The following is an 18152-nucleotide window of genomic DNA, read 5'->3' as shown; positions in this document are numbered from 1 at the left end:
TCGACCGTGATCATCAGGACTGGAACACTTGTCGTTTGATTGTTCTACACCATGTTTCATTCGTGGTTAGCCATTGATATGTACCTCTGCGGTCGACCCCAAGTGTGTGTTGTGTTTTCAATATTGTAATCCTTACTAATGCACATACTATGTTTCAGGCAGTTGTTGAAGCGTCAACCCACGCACTTGATGCGGAGCCTGACATTCAAGTAATTCCAGGGGAAGTGTTAGCGGGACCTTTTGGATACGAATCGGCGCAACAGCTTTCGGAAGTGCGCACCACATTTACAACATCCATAGATATTCTTCAGCAGCACAAGGTATGGATACTGACAGCTCCATCGAGCGTGATCATATAACGTGATTCCATTTGCTATACTTTCTTCCCTATTAATGCAAATACTATGTTTCAGGGAGACGATGGAGCTTCCACTACAATCACAAGATCCCATTTAGATGATGCAGATGTAAAGAAATCAGAGAAATAAGTCGATTAAATCTGATCATATTTAAATATTCCTTGATTCTTTTAGACAATGCATCATTTGTGGTTATCTCTTTATATGTACCTGTGCCATCGACCCCAAGTGTTTGTTATGTTTACACTATTGAAAACCATACTAACGCAAGTACTGTGTTTCAGGGAGTTGCTGATGCCTCCTCTCCAATACAATCATTCATGGCAGTCCATGCAGAGCCAGAGGTATGGATACTGACAGTTCCATGGAACTAGGTCATCAGAGCTCGAATACTTGTCGTTTGATTGTTCTACACAATGTTTAATTCGTGTTGAGCTATTGAGATGTACCTGTGTGTTCGTCCTCACGTGTGTTTTATGTTATCAATATTGTGATACATAGTAATGAAAGTACTATGTTTCAGGGCGTCGATGGAGCCTCATTAAGTGCTGTCTATGCGGATACAGAAAATATAGTCGTTGCAGCGCAAGAGGAAGGGAAGAGATGCGGAAACGAATCGGAGCTACAGCGTGCAGATGTTGAAGGTCGAGTAAAGAAAGTTGCAAAGAAAAGAAACAAAAATAAGGTTAGTTACAAACCGTTCATAACTTTAGAATTTCTTTGTACTGGGGACTATTTTATGTTTTTTCCAGCCAGTCAATTGTACTATACTTTATCTTGTGTTTAAACTGAACATCCCTTTTGCAATCTGTCCTGTAGTTACCCGTGGGTCTACGAACTACACATACACAGACAGTGAAGCGAATGAGAGATGTTGCTTGCCAGACCATTTACACTATGGAGGAACTATTAATTCAGACGCCGCGTGTTGAGACTAGAGATGCTCAAATCCAATGGCCAGAACATGAAATGAATGTGTCCGGAGAATCCAGTAAAGTTGTAATGGACCATTGCTACAGTGCGACTGCACCACCACAAGAAGATGATAATGAATGTATTGAGGATAGCTCGGAAGTAGTTGCAGATCAATTCACACAATCTACACCCGCCAAAAAATTGCCACCAAAAAAGCTGTCGACAATGTTGTGTTCTCCCATCAATGTTGAAGTAACAGATGTTGAAATGACAGAGAATGAACCAGCAGCAGCATTCACCGACGCATCAGAACCTGATAGTGGCGATATTTCTTTCAGTTGTGGTGAAATGTCCTCAACTATGGAGTCCGAAACAAGTGTGACACCGGATGACAGTCTAATGAAAGAGGGCAAATACATAGTATTCGACAGTTGTTTGATGGATATTATAAGTATGCTGAAATGTGGGCATTCCGTCAGAGGGAAAGTATGTCGGAGGCCATTGATTCATGTGACTCGTCAAAAACAAGGCAGTAACGTCAAAATACATGCCGCCTGTAGATTAAATCATGCGTTCTCATGGTCTGCACAACCGATGCTGGGGAAGCTGCCAGCAGGCAATCTAATGTGTGCAGCTGCATCACTTTTTAGTGGGCCCAGTTTTAGAAAGTTTGAGTCTTTGTTTCAGTTTGTGGGACTTCATTTCATTTCTAAAACGCAGTACTACAAATACCAACATGATTATCCGCTTCCGGCCATTATTGATGTTTGGAAAATTTAACAATTGTCTCTAGCAAGTACATTCGAAGGGAAACAATTCAGGCTAGCCGGCGATGGACAGTGCGGCAGCCCTGGATTTTCTGCCAAGTACTGCACCTACCACTTTCAGGACATGGATAGTAAGAAAATTGTGAGTTTGGTGGTCGTGCAGGTAACACAATGTACATCCTCAGTGGCCATGGAGAAACTAGGATTTATAAAATCAGTGGAATATCTACAATCGAGGGGAATGCACATCGACCTCATAGCCATGGACAGACACGTTTCAATTGCCAAGACAATGAGAGAGCAGTTCCCACATATTAAACATCAATTTGATGTATGGCATCTTGCTAAATCAATCAATAAGAAAATCTCGGCTGCAAGGAAAAAAAAAGGTTTGGAAAGTATTTCACAGTGGTCCCAGTATATCAGCAACCATCTTTGGTGGAGCTCCAAAACTTGTGAAGGGTCAGTGGAAATACTAATTGAAAAATGGCGGTCACTGATGCACCACTGTACCAACGTTCACCGCTGGTCAGAAAACCTACATTTCCACCAATGTGAACATGGCCCTGTGTCCCCAGAGGAGGCAAGGAAGAAGAAGTGGTTGATTCCATCTTCACCAACACACAAAGCCATTGAGAAGATTGTTTTCGATAAAACTCTATCAAGAGATTTGAGGGGACTGACAGAATTCTGTCACACAGGAGGTTTGGAGGTGTTCTACAATATGTGCCTAAAGTACAGGCCAAAGCGCTTGCATTTCAGCATACAGGGCATGAAACATAGGACTCTACTTGCAGTCTTGGCCCATAACGCGAATCTCTGCCGTGAACAATCTAGGACTACGGGTAATGGAAGGATGCCTCGCTACACTAAGGTGTTCTCTAAAAGATGTAAGCAATGGGTCATCAAACCAGTCTATGAGGAAATGGATTTCGACTTTGTAAAAAGCCTTATTGTTGCTGTATTCGAGAAACATAGATATGGAATTTTGAACGTTTCTGTGCAGAGCTCTGATGCATTGCCACCAAACATTGCCACTGTGCCATGTCCACCCAAAGCAGAGCTGGTTGTGAAGTACAAATCCCGGTTTAAATAATTGTAATATGATTGTCTTTTTGTAAATAAATGTTATTGTACAGTGTACATACAAAGTATGCTAACCCTAACACCTCCCTTCACCATCCTGAGTGGCGAACAACCTGGGTGTCATGTTTGACTTCTCTCTCTTATTACCTCATATCGCTGACCTTGTCAATATGTGTATGTATATATTTTTGTTGCTGTAACTAAGTTTCGCAAGGCTTGCGTATTGCAAATAATAAAACAAACAATAAATCTCCCTTTCAACTCAACTCCTCGGCTACGTTATACTTTCCCTGACCTTCCCCCAAAAAGTCAATGCCTCCACAGTTATGGTTCTCTAGGGCTGCAAAGCTCGCGGACAACGAGGACAAAATTGGGGGCCTCAGGACGCGCCAAGCGAGCCGTTGCAGATGGGAGAGAAGCCAGTTCACATTTGCACATTGAGGGCTAGTACATAGATGGATTCAAAAATTCAAGTTCTCACAGATGGCTTTACTACGGGATGTTGCAAAGTAAGAATGTATGCTCGTTTAGAGTGAAGGTCAGCGGCTTTGATTTTCAGCTGGCGGCCTGAAGAGGCCCACAACTCACACTGGCAGTATAAGGTTCTATTGTTTTTTGGCCTTGAGAGACAAGGACCATGCCGAAAGGACTTCATTTGAAGGAGGGGTGCAATAACGTAAAAGACGATAAGGCAGAAAATTCTGAAACTAGACCGAGTTTCATGTTAGTTCAGTATACGAAAAATCATTGTCAAGAGCACAGTGGGATTTACGGACTGCATTACGCAGAGACACAATGGAAATTGCAAATATAATGTAAGTAACTCTTTAGACGCTTTTATACCGGAATGAAGAATTAATGAATGGATGAATGAATGAATGAATGAAGAGCAAGTAAAATGTTTGTGGGATCGTCTTTGTACCGGGCACATGGGCATGTAGGTCCACATTCCACACGCATGTAGACAAACAGTCGTTTCTCATTGTGTGTTAACCTCAATTTATTTCGTTAGTTTTCGCATTGATTTTAGAGCCGAACATACTCCATTGCACTATCCTTGAAAGCAAATAGTTTCAGATCGGCCGTAATAAATAAAATGAATGATATTAATAAAGATCTGCTGGTGAGACTAATTATAATTTTTATGTTTTCAAAACAGGTATATCCTACCCTACTGCTACTGCCACCAGTTTCAGACCCCGGCAGATGGTTTTTTCAACCGCCAGCTGCAGCTTATCGTAAACAACTGCACCACTTTGACGGTCTTATGGGACGATCGCCAAGGGTCCATATGCCCTTACGCGGTACTAGCGGCTAGAAGCAACATATCAACCTTTACGCTGGCCTACTGCCTAGTTGATGGAACAGCCTTGCGGTTCACCGTGCGGCCAAAGTGCTTCTTTTAACGAAAACCAACACCCTGTGTACCATAAAGTAACAGCGCGTGACTCACGAAAAAACGGAACAGGATTTGCAGATAGAGAGAAAAGAAAAAAAATGACATTCCGATTTGATATGCCAATTGCTGAATATTCTATAAACATTTAATGTTAAATAAATGTACTTTACCAAATGTACTGTGTTGCTGTTTGATTTGAAAGTACAGTTTCATATTCCGAATTGTGGCGCGCTGTGTTGTGAGTTGATCTGTGTTGGTTTCTGGGTTCTGTGTGAAGTCGCGTAGAAGACGACTGGGTGCTTTTGCCTACGCAGCACAGTAACGTCACAGAGAGAGGCGGGGAATATGAATGTTTTGATAATGTCAGGCTCAGGGGCGGGGGATATGATTTAGTGCCGCAAAAGCAGGTCAGCCAGGGCGATGGGGCAAGTGATAGGATTATCACAAAATCGAGCGATTTAGGCTTAAAAACACATGGCCGACCCGTAGGGACAATACAAAAGTTTGACCAAACCATTACTTTAAACACAGACTTTATTAAAGAGGCCTTTACCTCGGAGGGGTTTTCCAGTAGATCAGCTTCCTGGGTTTGTAATCTCACCCACTTACCTAGGCCACTCCCCAGCCAGGAGGTATCTGAAGCACGAGTCAGGCTTCCTGGATAACATAGCAACCTACCCTCACTATTCTTGGATGAGGGGTCTGTGTCAGTGTTCGTAATCAGCTTCCCAGTAAAATGCCTAACCTTACTCAGATCAGCAGCACTTTCATCCGTGTGACTTTTGCAATTTAGATGTTTACCTACTCTGGAAATTGTCCCACTGATTTCTGATTCACATAACCTCTTATTCATCTTTTTAGGTGCTTCCTACAAGGGTACACACTTCAAACATCCCTTTTTCTCGTGTTTTGCAGGAAATTGCCTGAGAGTGCTTCTCTCACTGTGGGCTGCTTGATGAAGGTAGTTAAAAATTGTTTAGACTGGTTCAATTTATATTTGACAGAGGGCACATTTTTTCCCTGATCGTGTTTTTTTTTTAGCCTGAACCCACTGGCCCAGTTTCCCCTTGTTGGTTTTAATCTTGGTTACAATCATGGGGAGAACATTTTAATTAACCTGATTAGTAGATTTTTCCACTTTCATATCCTTCAGGTTAGGAATGTCAAGAGTCCAATCCTTGACAAAAATTACATCATCATCACCCTCTTGTACAGGTACCTCTTCGGAACCCCTTCTACCTTGATCCCTAGTTGGAATAGGGGATCGTGCGTGTTCGATACAGACATTTCAGGTGGACCAACCACATTTGTAACCTCTATTTGGGCCGAGGGAGTACTGGGGACACTCTCAACCAGAGGCATTTCTATGCATTTCATGATATGCTTTTCAAGCCCTGAAGCTAATACTTCAGTTTTCGCCTCTAACAAGTTTAACAAAATGCAATTATTTTTAAAATCCCCTATTCAGACCCTCATAAAGTTTCACCAGTATGCATAACACTTGGTTAATTTCCGTCAGTGGCTGATCCAGTATTAGTTTTCGGTGAAGACTGGTACCAGGGATAGATAGAGATGGTCTACGAAGAGATTCCAATGGTGGAGGTGATGCACAAACAAAAGAACACAACGATACCTGATTTCTGTGGTCACTGAAATCAGATGATGCATCATGAATAGTCATGCTTAATAGATCAGTAGAGGCACATACCGAAATGTGGTCATCTTCACCAAAGAATTTAGGGGTACTTGAAAATTCTAATTGTATTGTCTGAGAATTAGTATCCATTTCATTCATTACAAAGTTTAGAGGTTTCCAGAGACTTCCTTGACATTCAATTAGGAGAAAAAAAGGAAGTTATTAGTTTAGTCCCAGGAATTGGAGTTGGGGGAGGCTTCTCCTGTGAGACTTTATGGGAGGACAAGGGAAAAATCACAGCTTTTAGAATGTCTCAGTCCGTAATAAAAGTGGGGAGATCTGACCTACCCATTGGGGCGGCCACTTCTTAAGTGCATTCAGAAAAAAAGATAGGTGGAAAAGAGCTAAATGAGGGCTCTGCAATAGGTCCAAACAGAAGCGAAAGACCCACAAATCAGGGCAAACCAGGAAAGGTTCAAATGCAAGATGCCCACAGTCACCACACGTGGATCCTTCAAGACTGCTCGGAGCGGCTCAAAGCGGCTCAAAGGCAGAATGCCCACAGTCACCGCTCCCAGCCTATAAGTAGTAACTTGTACAGCTCAAAGGCAAGATGCTTGCAGTCACCGCCCACCACCTATCATAAATAACTAGAACGGCTCAAAGGCTAAGTGCCCACAGTCACCGCTCACTACCTATCAAAATTAACCTGAACGGCTCAAGGCCAAGGTGCCCGCAGTCACTGCTCTACACCTATCAAGAATAAACCAGAGTGGGCCAAAGGCACAATGCCCGCAGTTGCCACTCCACACCTATCAAGGGTAAACCAGAGTGGTTCAAAGGCAAAATGCCCAGAGTCACCACTCCAAAGTCATGAAGATTAACCAAATCCCACCGCTCTCAGGTCTTGTGGCTCATAGGTGAAATACCTGCAGTCGCCACCCGTGCTGTGGGTTTCCCAGCCACTTAAATTGGAGTTGGGCTGAGATCTTTAAAGATGTATCCTGAGCAGTTCTATAGTAGGTTTCCCACAGACACCGCTCACAGCCTCTAGAGAGAAGTATTTGTCAGATAGAGGCTATTACACTGTTAGTAACCACCCCCACACTGCAGAAGAGGATCGCTTCGCATAAACAATCCAATACAAGAGTAAAGTCATGATTCTACAGGAGATTTCCTAACACAAAATTCTCGGGAGGCAGGCCAAAGTCATTGGGCTCTCACCTTTCGTTGTTCAAGTTGCTGATTTTGCCAAATCAATCCGGGTCATCTGCTGCTCATTCAGACCAGCCCCAGCGCCACAGCGACACGAGAAACATGGAAACACACAGCGTGAACCGCGCGCTCCACGTTAGTTAGGGTTTTTAAGCTCCTCCTGGATAACAGATAGAGAAGGCAGACTTCACCAGCACAGTATCTTGGGAAGCCAGAACAAAGCTTCCCAGTCCAACACCAACACAGAAACACACAGCGCACACTAATGTGGGTTATAATGCAATCCTTTAGTCCCCTGGTTTCATTTTTGCAATATAGTATTGTCCAAAGGTGGAGGCATGCATTTTAAAATTAATTTACATAAAGCTAAAGTACTCTAACTGTTTAATGATTTGGTTGGGTTTCTCTTGTGTTGACAATTCCTGTTTTTTATTAATAGTAAGATGCATGCTGCCGCTTCTGATGAAATGGACAATGTCTTTGCCCGTTTACCTGCAATATTATACATTTTGGAAAATACATCCTATTAATAGGGTGCTGGTCTACTTATTGGCTAATTACTCTATAGAAAGAAAGGATGTTAGTGGGCTACATCCTTTAACTATCACAATTAGCTTTCAGTGATATTTCTCTCTTCTATTCGAATATTGGTACAAACACTCCAGGTCCAATGGCCCTATATGATATATATAGAGGAACAGTGTTGCACTCTCCTTTGGAAAAACTCCCAATTCTTTCTATTAGTAACTTTAGTCAAAATAAATAAAATCCTTACTTATAACTCACAATGGTGGTTTCTTTTTTAATTCAATTAAACGTTATTAAATCAAAAGTTATTTAGAATCACTCTAATTATTTGTCAATAATAATCATTTCTTCAACAAGAACAAAAATAACAGCGCATATGATTACTAACCAATCAGAATTAAACAAAACCATACATGTCAAACAATTCACAAATTAGTATAGTAGACATCATTCTTGAGAATATGGGAATTATGGTTATTTATATTAACTAATCAATGTAGACAATGATTTTCCGAAAAGCAATACATAAACATTGTTATGCATATATATCAAGGTTCCCATGTTCAGTATTCTGTAGTAACTTGGCGTGTTACAGGTATTACAGCACTTTTCTACAGGAGAATGGAAGCTAGCATTTCTATTGAGATATACAATAAAACATTGTACACTAGTTACTAGGCACTTAAATCAAATGTATCTATATATTTAAAAACATCACCAACCAACCTTATTCAAAAGAGTTCAGGTAATTTCACACTCTACCTTCAATGTATTGCCTTTGTACAAACAGGTACAATTGCACACTATAATAGAGGTACTGGTCTTCAACACCTTGTCCAGCAAAGTAGCAATATACTTGTGCAAGTTCCACTAGCCTTTATCACAACATCACCTGGAAAAGGTGATAGCCATCACTCGTCTGGATAATCACTAAGTATGACTGTCTTCAGAGTAAAGATCATTGCCATATACCTACCTATAAACATGGACAACTTCTAATCCCAGTCAATGATGTCCAACTCTTGAACATCTGAACATAAACATTAAATTAAGTCAGATATACTATTGTTTACTTTATTGGATATAAGCAATGATAACCTATTTCAAATCTGTAGATCCTATCACTTACCATGAACCTCAGAGAACAGATACCCTGTCGAACAGAACACCAATGTTGTAAACTTTGTTCATACCTGTATTCAGCTGATAAGGGTATATATACTCCATCAAAACCCAGGGAAACCATACCTTCTTCATTCTAACTTCTAGTCTATTGTCTTCTTTCACTAAACGTCTCCTTAATGATCAATTCTGGAAGTCCCAGCTCCCTAGTTCCAAACTACCTACTCAGCACACCAATTACCTAGTCCTCTATGAGTTTCTAATGCTCCAGTCGCAACCAATGTTCAATGCATATTTTTCTTCATCAGGCAATCTCTGTCATCACTACAATCTTGTAGACATTGGTCAGTATTATGAGTTATTTTTCCAAAAGCTAATCTCCCCCATGCCCTTAATGAACATCTTGTACCCTGTATCCTGTAAGGGAGGCATGGTATCACACAGTAAGACAGACACAAGTGATAACAGTTCAAGGGTGTTTATCAAACTTCAACTGGGTTTGAAAAACGGCTATCTAATCCTAGCAGTCCTAGTGGAGTCTTGTCAAAATAAAAGGGCCTATACTAATAAACCTATTGCCAATCCTTTCTTCTAAATACGAATAGTGTGGGAAACAATATTATGCAAAAGAAAAGTGTTCAAGAAATGATATGCCAGGATATTAAAGCTGTTGGCCTCACTTCTCCATGTTTTCTGCATGGGACAAGACAGCACACTCAAGCTTAGCACGGTCTCTGGCTTCTTTAGCATGAGGATGCAGTTCAAATGCTCTGTATCAGGGCCTTCTATGTCAATGTCTCTTTGCCATTCAAAGTCTCTTACCTCAGAGGGCTTGATACACCAAACAAACATTCAAAGGTTCCTTTCTCCTTAGGATTCTCATGTACACCTTCTTGGGTGATTTTTGATTCACTCCAGGCCTCCCTCCGCTGGGCTCAGACCTACTTTATCACAAAGCTTTCAATTGATCTCCCTCTGTCTGCCTCAGACCAAATCCAAATGCTTTTCCAAACTTTCTCTACTTTCTCAAAATCGAAGACCTTCGACTGTGCACAGGGTTTGATTTGACCTGTTGCAGGTACACTTCAATTCACATGTATTCCATTTTCAATTAATCTCCCTCCACCGGGCTCGGATCAACTTTATCAACTTTTATCACTTCTCAGCTGAGTACCTTACAGGGACCTTCGATTGAGCAGCCACGTGGTGCCGGACCACTCTGCCAAAGGTATTTTTAGCTTGCTTTAAAGTTCAATCACTCATCAGCAGTTTAACTTCATTTGCGTCTCTTATCACACACGTTTTAACAATGTTCGTTCCAGCGCTCACCATACAAGGTTGTTGCTTGTAACCTTGGCTTCAACACAGAACAGTCTTGTATCAGTCTCCCCAACTCACCGGCTGTGTAGCTTTCACTGAAGCAGCTTTGTTCTTGGAGCCAAGAACAGTACCACAGAGGCTGGAGATTCTCCCCGCCTTCATTACTAACGCGGGAGAGCACCGGGTCCGCCAACACACAATGCAGAATTCTTTTGCTTGGTGTCCTGGTCTTACACTTTCTCTCGAGGTTTTGTGGAAGTAGCGGTTCCTTGTTGAAAAATTCACGGGAGATTCCCTCCATATGCCCCCCTTCTATTTCACCGTCTTTCACCTCTCGTTAAACTGCCATCTTCCTCGAGTGCTTTGCCTCGCTCAGAGTGTGCTCTCGTGCTCCGCCTTTTATCCATGTGGGGAAATGTAATGCGAGTCAGGTGTGATTGATTCTTGATAATTTTCTGACCTCACCTGACCATAGTATTGGGAAATGGCAGGGGTTCCATGTGATAATATCCCTGCAAAAATTTCGCCATGCAAGAATGGTTCCGCGATTTTACCATATGGAACCTGTGGGGGACATCCCCGCAACCCCCATATTTTTTGTAAGTGAGCGGGGGACACTCCCGCAACCCCCACTCCCATTTACCCCATAAATAATGTTGACTATGCCATTTCCCGGCAACTATATGTATGGCGGCATTATTTATGGGTCTAATATTACCTGATACCATGTCAGGTACAAAGCGCGAGTGTTAGTCTGTTTTCCTTTAGAGTGGGCTGTTACTGAGAAAGTGTTCGTGTTGTAAAAGGGGGGGTGGTAAAGTTCCTACGTATCCTACTTGGTAGGATGGAGAAAGGTATTATAGGGAAAGGGATACTGCATCTCATCTCACCATCTGGTGTCCCACTCCCCGAAGACCCTTCACCCAAGTGATCCTCCCGCACTGGCCCACACCCAGGAACTGGATCCAAAAGCTGCCAATCTGGAAAAATGAATACCCTTCATTTGAATGATAGACGTAACTTGATGGCCGTGGGCCAACCGTCTTATGCACCGAATTGGAGAAATATGAACTGCTATGCTTGACCGACGAGCGGCCATTTTAAATGTAGTAAGAATCGCCATTTTGCTTGTTAACCATTGCTCATTGCTTTCTGTCTAAAAACTGCTTTGCAGCTTGCAATTCTTGCGGATTCTGCTTACTCTGCTCAACTGTTAACATTGTTGTCTGAATATGAAAGGACAAGGTCGCGGGACTGAAGAGTTTGCTGAACTCCTCATGAGCAGTCCAGAAAGGAATGCCCACGCTCCCTCTCTGTAGCCTTGGGAGGAAGCTGCATGGCATTTAATCACTTCACAGCTGCCAGCCAGTCTCGTACGATGGTAGAATATGTTAGAATAATACAGTTAAAGGCTTGAATTATGCTTCTCTTATGGCCCCCCTTCGCAAAACCCTTTAGAACGTGTCGGCTCCCAGGACACAAATAGTACCTCATAGATAGCAAAGCTTGGAATGTGGCTCTTCCCCCGTGTACAGATTGCTTCCAAGAACAGAACCACTGTGTTCTAAAAGATGCCTCTGCACTTTCTAAATTGCACATTGTTACTAGAATAGACATCGAAAGCATTATAATCGTCATACTCGTCGGATATGTCCATCGTCATCCCGAGTTCGAAAAAACTTAATACAGAGGGGTGTTGAACATGACTTTGCTGATTGTATGATATGCATTTTGTATATATGTAACTGATGTACGTAATTCGCTCTCTTGCGTCCCTCGAGGTCTAGGAAACTCACGTCGCGGGGCGTGAGATCAGAATTGGCCAATTGATACTATCTTTTGCTTGTAATAAACCCTAGCATTGGGAATTTGAACCTCGTGTCTGGCGCATCTTTTCGTGTATGGTCATTGCCTTGTGTCCATAGCACGAGGGACCCCTAGGGGCCCCTTTCAAGATGGCGCCCGAATAGGGACCCTCCCCCACTTGCCCCATCGTATACGTTGTAACGGAGTAAAGGCGGAAGAACGGCGAGGGCGGGACGGTGGAGCTGGGATCAAGAAGTGTACGGGGCGCCCTGTAGAAGAGAGGAGAGATTCCTTCCGCAGATCTGCACACATATGATCCCTGATCGACGTACCGGGCCAGAGGGCAAAGGAGGCGAGGGTCCCGAGACGAGGCAGAAGCCAGAGAAGCGCAGACACGATGTGGGGAGAGGTTGTGTTAGAACAGGCGACTTGTTTTATCAGGTGAGTCATTCCCCGATTCAAAGAGAAACCTGATTTTTGGTAGAGTGTTGATTTTGCAAACTCAAACGTCCAGGTAAAAGTGGCTAACCAAAGGGGAAGGTTAAAGAAACATGCCTGGAGTACTGTCCACTTTAGCGGGGCTTTTCAGCTGCGGTAGACAGTCCTTGGAATATGGCCAAAGTGCACCGCCTGGGGGAACGCCGGCTTATGATATGTATGCGAAATATGGTGTGGGTTGCGATAATATTTTGTGAAATTTGGCATAGGCAAACTAGAAAGCAACCCGACCATCAGTGGCTGATTAATGGTAGTTTTGAGATTGGGAGGATAGATAACCTAGAGAGGGTGCTGATTAGAAAGAAAGCGCGACCTGCAGCTTTTGAGACCGTCAAAGATTGGAGGAGGGAAGCGATGCTCCGACTAAGAAATAGAGAGAAGCATGCGCATAGGCATAAAACGAAGCTTGAGATAGCAGAAGAGAAGGAAGAGAAGGAGTGGACTGAGAGTCTAAGACGGGAAGGGAGACGGGACCAGATGAACATAGACAGAATATACCCGCAGCGGGAACTACACATAGCAGATGAATTAATGGAACATTTGTTAACTAACACGGGTCGAGGCCCAAAACCAGAATCGAAACCAAACACGCCAGCAGTGACTGCGCGGGCCCAACCAATAGCTCTCATACCCCCTCTCGCAGCCCGAGCACTTCCCCTCACACAAGTGTTAACCCAAGCTCCGCCCACAGCACGAGCACTCCCACAAGCGCAGACCGACGACACACAATTTCCCAGCACCCAGCAAGGCCCTTCACAGATGCCACCTGTGTCACTTGTCCCATCCGCACCTCCCGCTCTAGAGACAGATTCAGCACCATCCGCCCCTCCCGAAGTCGAGATTGAGACTGGGGAGGCAAGAGGCGGGGCTGAAGGAACAGGATTTGGACGGGTAACTCGAAGCGTGATCAGCAAAGAGAGAAAGATTGAATTATGGCAAGAGGCAGAAATGTACATAGAAGGAAATGATGAGACAGCAGCATTAGCCTCATTGTATGGGTACCAAAGAAGAGAGGAGAGACAGGTAGTGTTGGAATGCATGGGGGAAATTCTGGCGGGAGAATGGAAAAAGATACTTGGGAATTCACCGCCACAGCGGTTGTTAGATTTCAATAAGTTAGCACGCAGTGAGCAAAAAGATGAGGATGTAAGAAAACATGTGCACAAACTGATTGAAGTAAAAAATGAAATGGAAGACAGATATGCTGAAATGTTTGCTACAGCTGAGTATAGTAGAGAGTTTATTAAGAAAGGTAGGAAGGAGGCGTCAAGGTTGAGTATGAAAAAATCATGACCGAGAGTTTTTCCAGGTGATACAAAGCATTTGCCGGTACCGGGACAGATAGGCGATAAACAAAGATTGCAGGTATGGGTAGGGGAAACAATGCGATGGATGTCGAACAAAAGAAAGTCAGTAAAAGAAGTAAGTGAGGTATGTAATGGGTACCCAATGGAGATGAGAAAGGAAGCGATGCAAACGATAGTAGGGGTGTTACTGCAGCAGGTCATTGGATACAATAGAGGTGGAGGTAATGCACAAGGCCGGGGAAATTTGAATAATATGCATGGGGTTTCATTGGGATTAAATCAATGTGCGTACTGTAAGGAGGAAGGACACTGGCGAGCGCAATGCCCGCACCTACAGAATAGAGGTGGGTTTGGTCAGAGAAGGCCTCATAGAGGACATCAGGGGTCGAACGGCCCAAGCAGAAGTAACATGCAGCAGCAGCAGGGATATACCAATGGAGGTACTCAAACCCAATCATATGGCCAAAACCAAGCACAACAGAACCAGACATTGAACCAAAGTGTTTTGAACCAAAATCAGGGTGGGCAGGGCCAACAGAGAAATGATCAGAGTGGAGGACATTGAGGGGGAAATGGGAATATTTTTGATACACAACCAAACACGTATTATAGCAGTAGCGGTGACTATGCATCGGACGATGTGTTATTTTCATGATAGGACAGCCCACGAGAAGGGTCGGAACCAGTGTCTATTGCCGTGAATCAGAGAGGACCCTACGTAGTAATGAGAGTCGGGAATAAGGAGCACCGTTTCCTTGTAGATACAGGGGCACAGAAGTGTTCGATAGACCACCACTCGGTTCCGGAGATACCACTGTCGGGGCAGAAGAATGTTTCTGTAGGGTTCGCAGGTACACCAGTAATTAACCCCATGTCCGAAGCTGTCCCAATTACAATAGGACCATTTACGGAACAGTGTCCATTTCTTTTGACAGAGAATTGTGGAGAGAACCTGCTAGGATTAAATTTGCTGAGAAAATTGGGGGCAGTCATACATTGTACGGCAGACGGGGTGTTCCTCAAGATGTGGCCTCATGATGCACCGGTGACGGAATTCATGTCAAAAGAGTTGCCAGAAGAGATAAGTGGAGTACCAACCTGTCTGTGGGCAATGCATGATAATGATGTAGGATGCTTGAAAATAGAGCCAGCAAAAATAACTTTGAAAGAAGGTGTAACACTACCACGAATTCCCCAGTATAAAATTTCTGTTGAAGGTGAGAAGGGATTGAAAAGCATTGTTACTGACCTGGTGAGATTGGGGGTGGTTGAGGAAATTGCAGGTAGCACATGCAACAGCCCGATTCTTCCAGTTTACAAGAAAGGAGGCAATGAAGTATCCTATCGTTTCATAATTGATCTGCGCGCATTAATCAAAGTGGTACACCCACAATTCCCTTTGGTCCCAGATGTCACAACAATACTGACAATGATACCGGCCACTGCAGAATAATTTAGTGTAGTTGATTTGAAGAACGCATCCCAGTGGATAAAAGCAGTAGATATCTGTTCGTGTTCACTCTAGGAGGTCGATCATTCACATTCACACGCATTCCACAAGGATATACAGAAAGCCCGAGCATTTACAGCAGAGCACTAAAAGAGCAGCTAGACATGCTAGAATTACCCGAAGGTTGCGTACTCTTGCAGTACATAGATGATTTGTTAATAGCTGCTGACACGAAAGAGATCTGCAAAGAAAGTACTGTATTACTCTTGACACATTTAGCGACCCATGGTCATAAGGCAAGTTTGAAGAAATTCCAGTATAATCAAAAGGAGGTGTCTTATTTGAGATACTTACTTTCGAAAGAAGGGAGAAGATTAACACCAGAATGCATAGAAAGTATTTCTAGTATGCCTATTCCAAAAACTCAAAAAGGAGTGAGAGCTGTAATAGGCATGGCCTCTTATTGTCGGCAGTGGATCAGTCATTTTGCGTTGATTGTGAAGCTGATGATAAAGTTGACCAAAACGGATGCAGAGATGCCTTTACAGTGGGATGAGGAATGTCAGAAAGCGTTTGAGCTATTGAAAGTTGCATTGTGTGTTGCGCCAGTTTTAGGCACTCCCAACTATAAAAAGATCTTCAGACTATTTGTGATTGAGAGTGAAGGATGTGCATTGGCGGTTTTGACACAGGAACAAGGTGGAAGAAATAGGCCGTGCGGCTATTTTTCTTGCGTGTTGGACCCTGTAGCGCGCACTACCACGATGTTTGCGATCCGTCGCAGCGGCTGCTGCGTCAGTGAAACAAACGGAAGGAATGGTATTGGGGCACACTTTAATTCTGATGGTGCCACATGCTATAGACGTTCTATTAAATAGGACACAGACGCAACACCTCACCTCAGGTAGACTGACAAGATATGAGCTCATCTTGGTTGCACCCCACATCCAAATTATGAGGTGTAGCACATCAAATCCTGCAGAATTAATGCCACTGCCCATAGCAGAAATTGGTGACAACGAATCACCACCCCATGATTGTTTAGTGATCACTGAAGAAGAAACAAAGGGAAAGATTGATTTGAGCGATATCCCACAAAAAGAGCAAGATGGGGAGTTATTTTGCAATGGCTCTTGTTTTAAATTACCTGATGGCACATCAACGGCTGCATATGCAATTACTACCCTAAAGAGAGTTGTAGAGAGCAGAAGGATCCCCTACAATTCGGCACAAGCCGCAGAAATAATAGCACTGACCCGAGCCTGTGAACTCTCTGAGAATCTGAACGTAAATATTTATACTGACAGCCAGTACGCCTTTGGCGTGGTTCACAATTTTGGCCGACTTTGGGCTGAGAGGGGTTTCTTGACATCACATGGAGCCAGAATTCAGCATTGCCCTTTGATTGTGCGATTGTTGTCTGCGCTCACATTTCCAAAACGCCTAGCTATAGTAAAGTGCGAGGCACATAAGAAAGTAACATGCAGAGTGGGAGAGGGAAACGCGTTTGCAGACAGGATTGTGAAGCAAACACCCAGAGATTTCGGGAATAAAATGATGACAGTACAGACTGAGGAAGTACCTTGTATGATAGAGAATGGAGTTGCAACAGTCAAAAAAATGCAGGCTGAGGCCACGACCGAAGAGATTCAGGGGTGGGCTAAGGGCTCTGCTGAGTTAGATTTGGAAGGATGTTGGGTGGACAAGGAAACAAAGAACTGGATGTTGCCAAATTGTTACGTAACTGCAATGGTTATAATGGCGCATAGCCCTACCGACATTTGCGCAAAGAAAATGGTACAGCATTTATCCACAGTATGGAAGAATGAGCACATAAAAAAGAATGCAGAAAGGCTAGTGCAGAATTGTATCACGTGCCTGCAACACAATGTAGGAAAGGGAACCGTGACTCCAGCAGGTAGTTTCGGCCCACCCTCTATGCCGTTTGAGGTGGTCCATTTTGATTTCATAGAAATGGAAAGATGCCAGAACTACAAGTATGTGTTAGTGGTAATCTGTGCATTCAGCAAGTGGGTGGAGGCATATCCTTTAAAAGACTGTACTGCCATATCCACAGCAAAAGTAATGCTGAAGGAGTATTTCTCCCGGTTTGGGTTGCCTCGTGTCCTGTGGTCAGACAACGGCCCCCACTTTGTGGGCGCAGTAGTGCTACAGATCTGTGCAGGTCTGCAAATAGAGAAGCGATTCCACAGTTCCAGGCATCCCAGTTCTGCTGGGCTTGTGGAGAGACCCAACGGAATTCTGAAGTCAAAGATAGCGAAAATTTGCACTGGGAGGAAGTTGAGTTGGGTGGATGCATTACCCCTAGCGCTGTTGTGTATGCGCACGTCTCTGCAGGCTAGACTGGGCTCTCCCCTGATGAGATTATAATGGGGAGACCAGCAAATGTATGGTGCGCACCGCAGCCCAGAAAATTATGTGAGGTCGAGCATCCTATGTTAAGCACTTACTGTGGGCTTTTAATACAAAAGTTGCGTTTGATTCATCAGCAGGTGCAGGAGGCGTTGCCGATGCGATATACAGGACCGGGGCACTCACTGGAGCCTGGGAGCTGGGTGCTAATCAAAAACTTTGAACGGAAGACAGCACTAGCACCCAGGTGGCGCGGCCCCTGTCAAGTACTTTTGGCAACACAGACGGCCATCCGAGTGGACGGACGCAAGGCATGGATCCATGCTACCCATGCCAAAAGGTTTCCAGCGTCACTGAAAACTTTGCCTGAT

This window comes from Ambystoma mexicanum, chromosome 10 (assembly GCF_040938575.1).
Source record: "Ambystoma mexicanum isolate Mex_15411 chromosome 10, UKY_AmexF1_1, whole genome shotgun sequence".
NCBI classification, from domain to species: domain Eukaryota; kingdom Metazoa; phylum Chordata; class Amphibia; order Caudata; family Ambystomatidae; genus Ambystoma; species Ambystoma mexicanum.
This window is presented reverse-complemented; position numbering follows the sequence as displayed.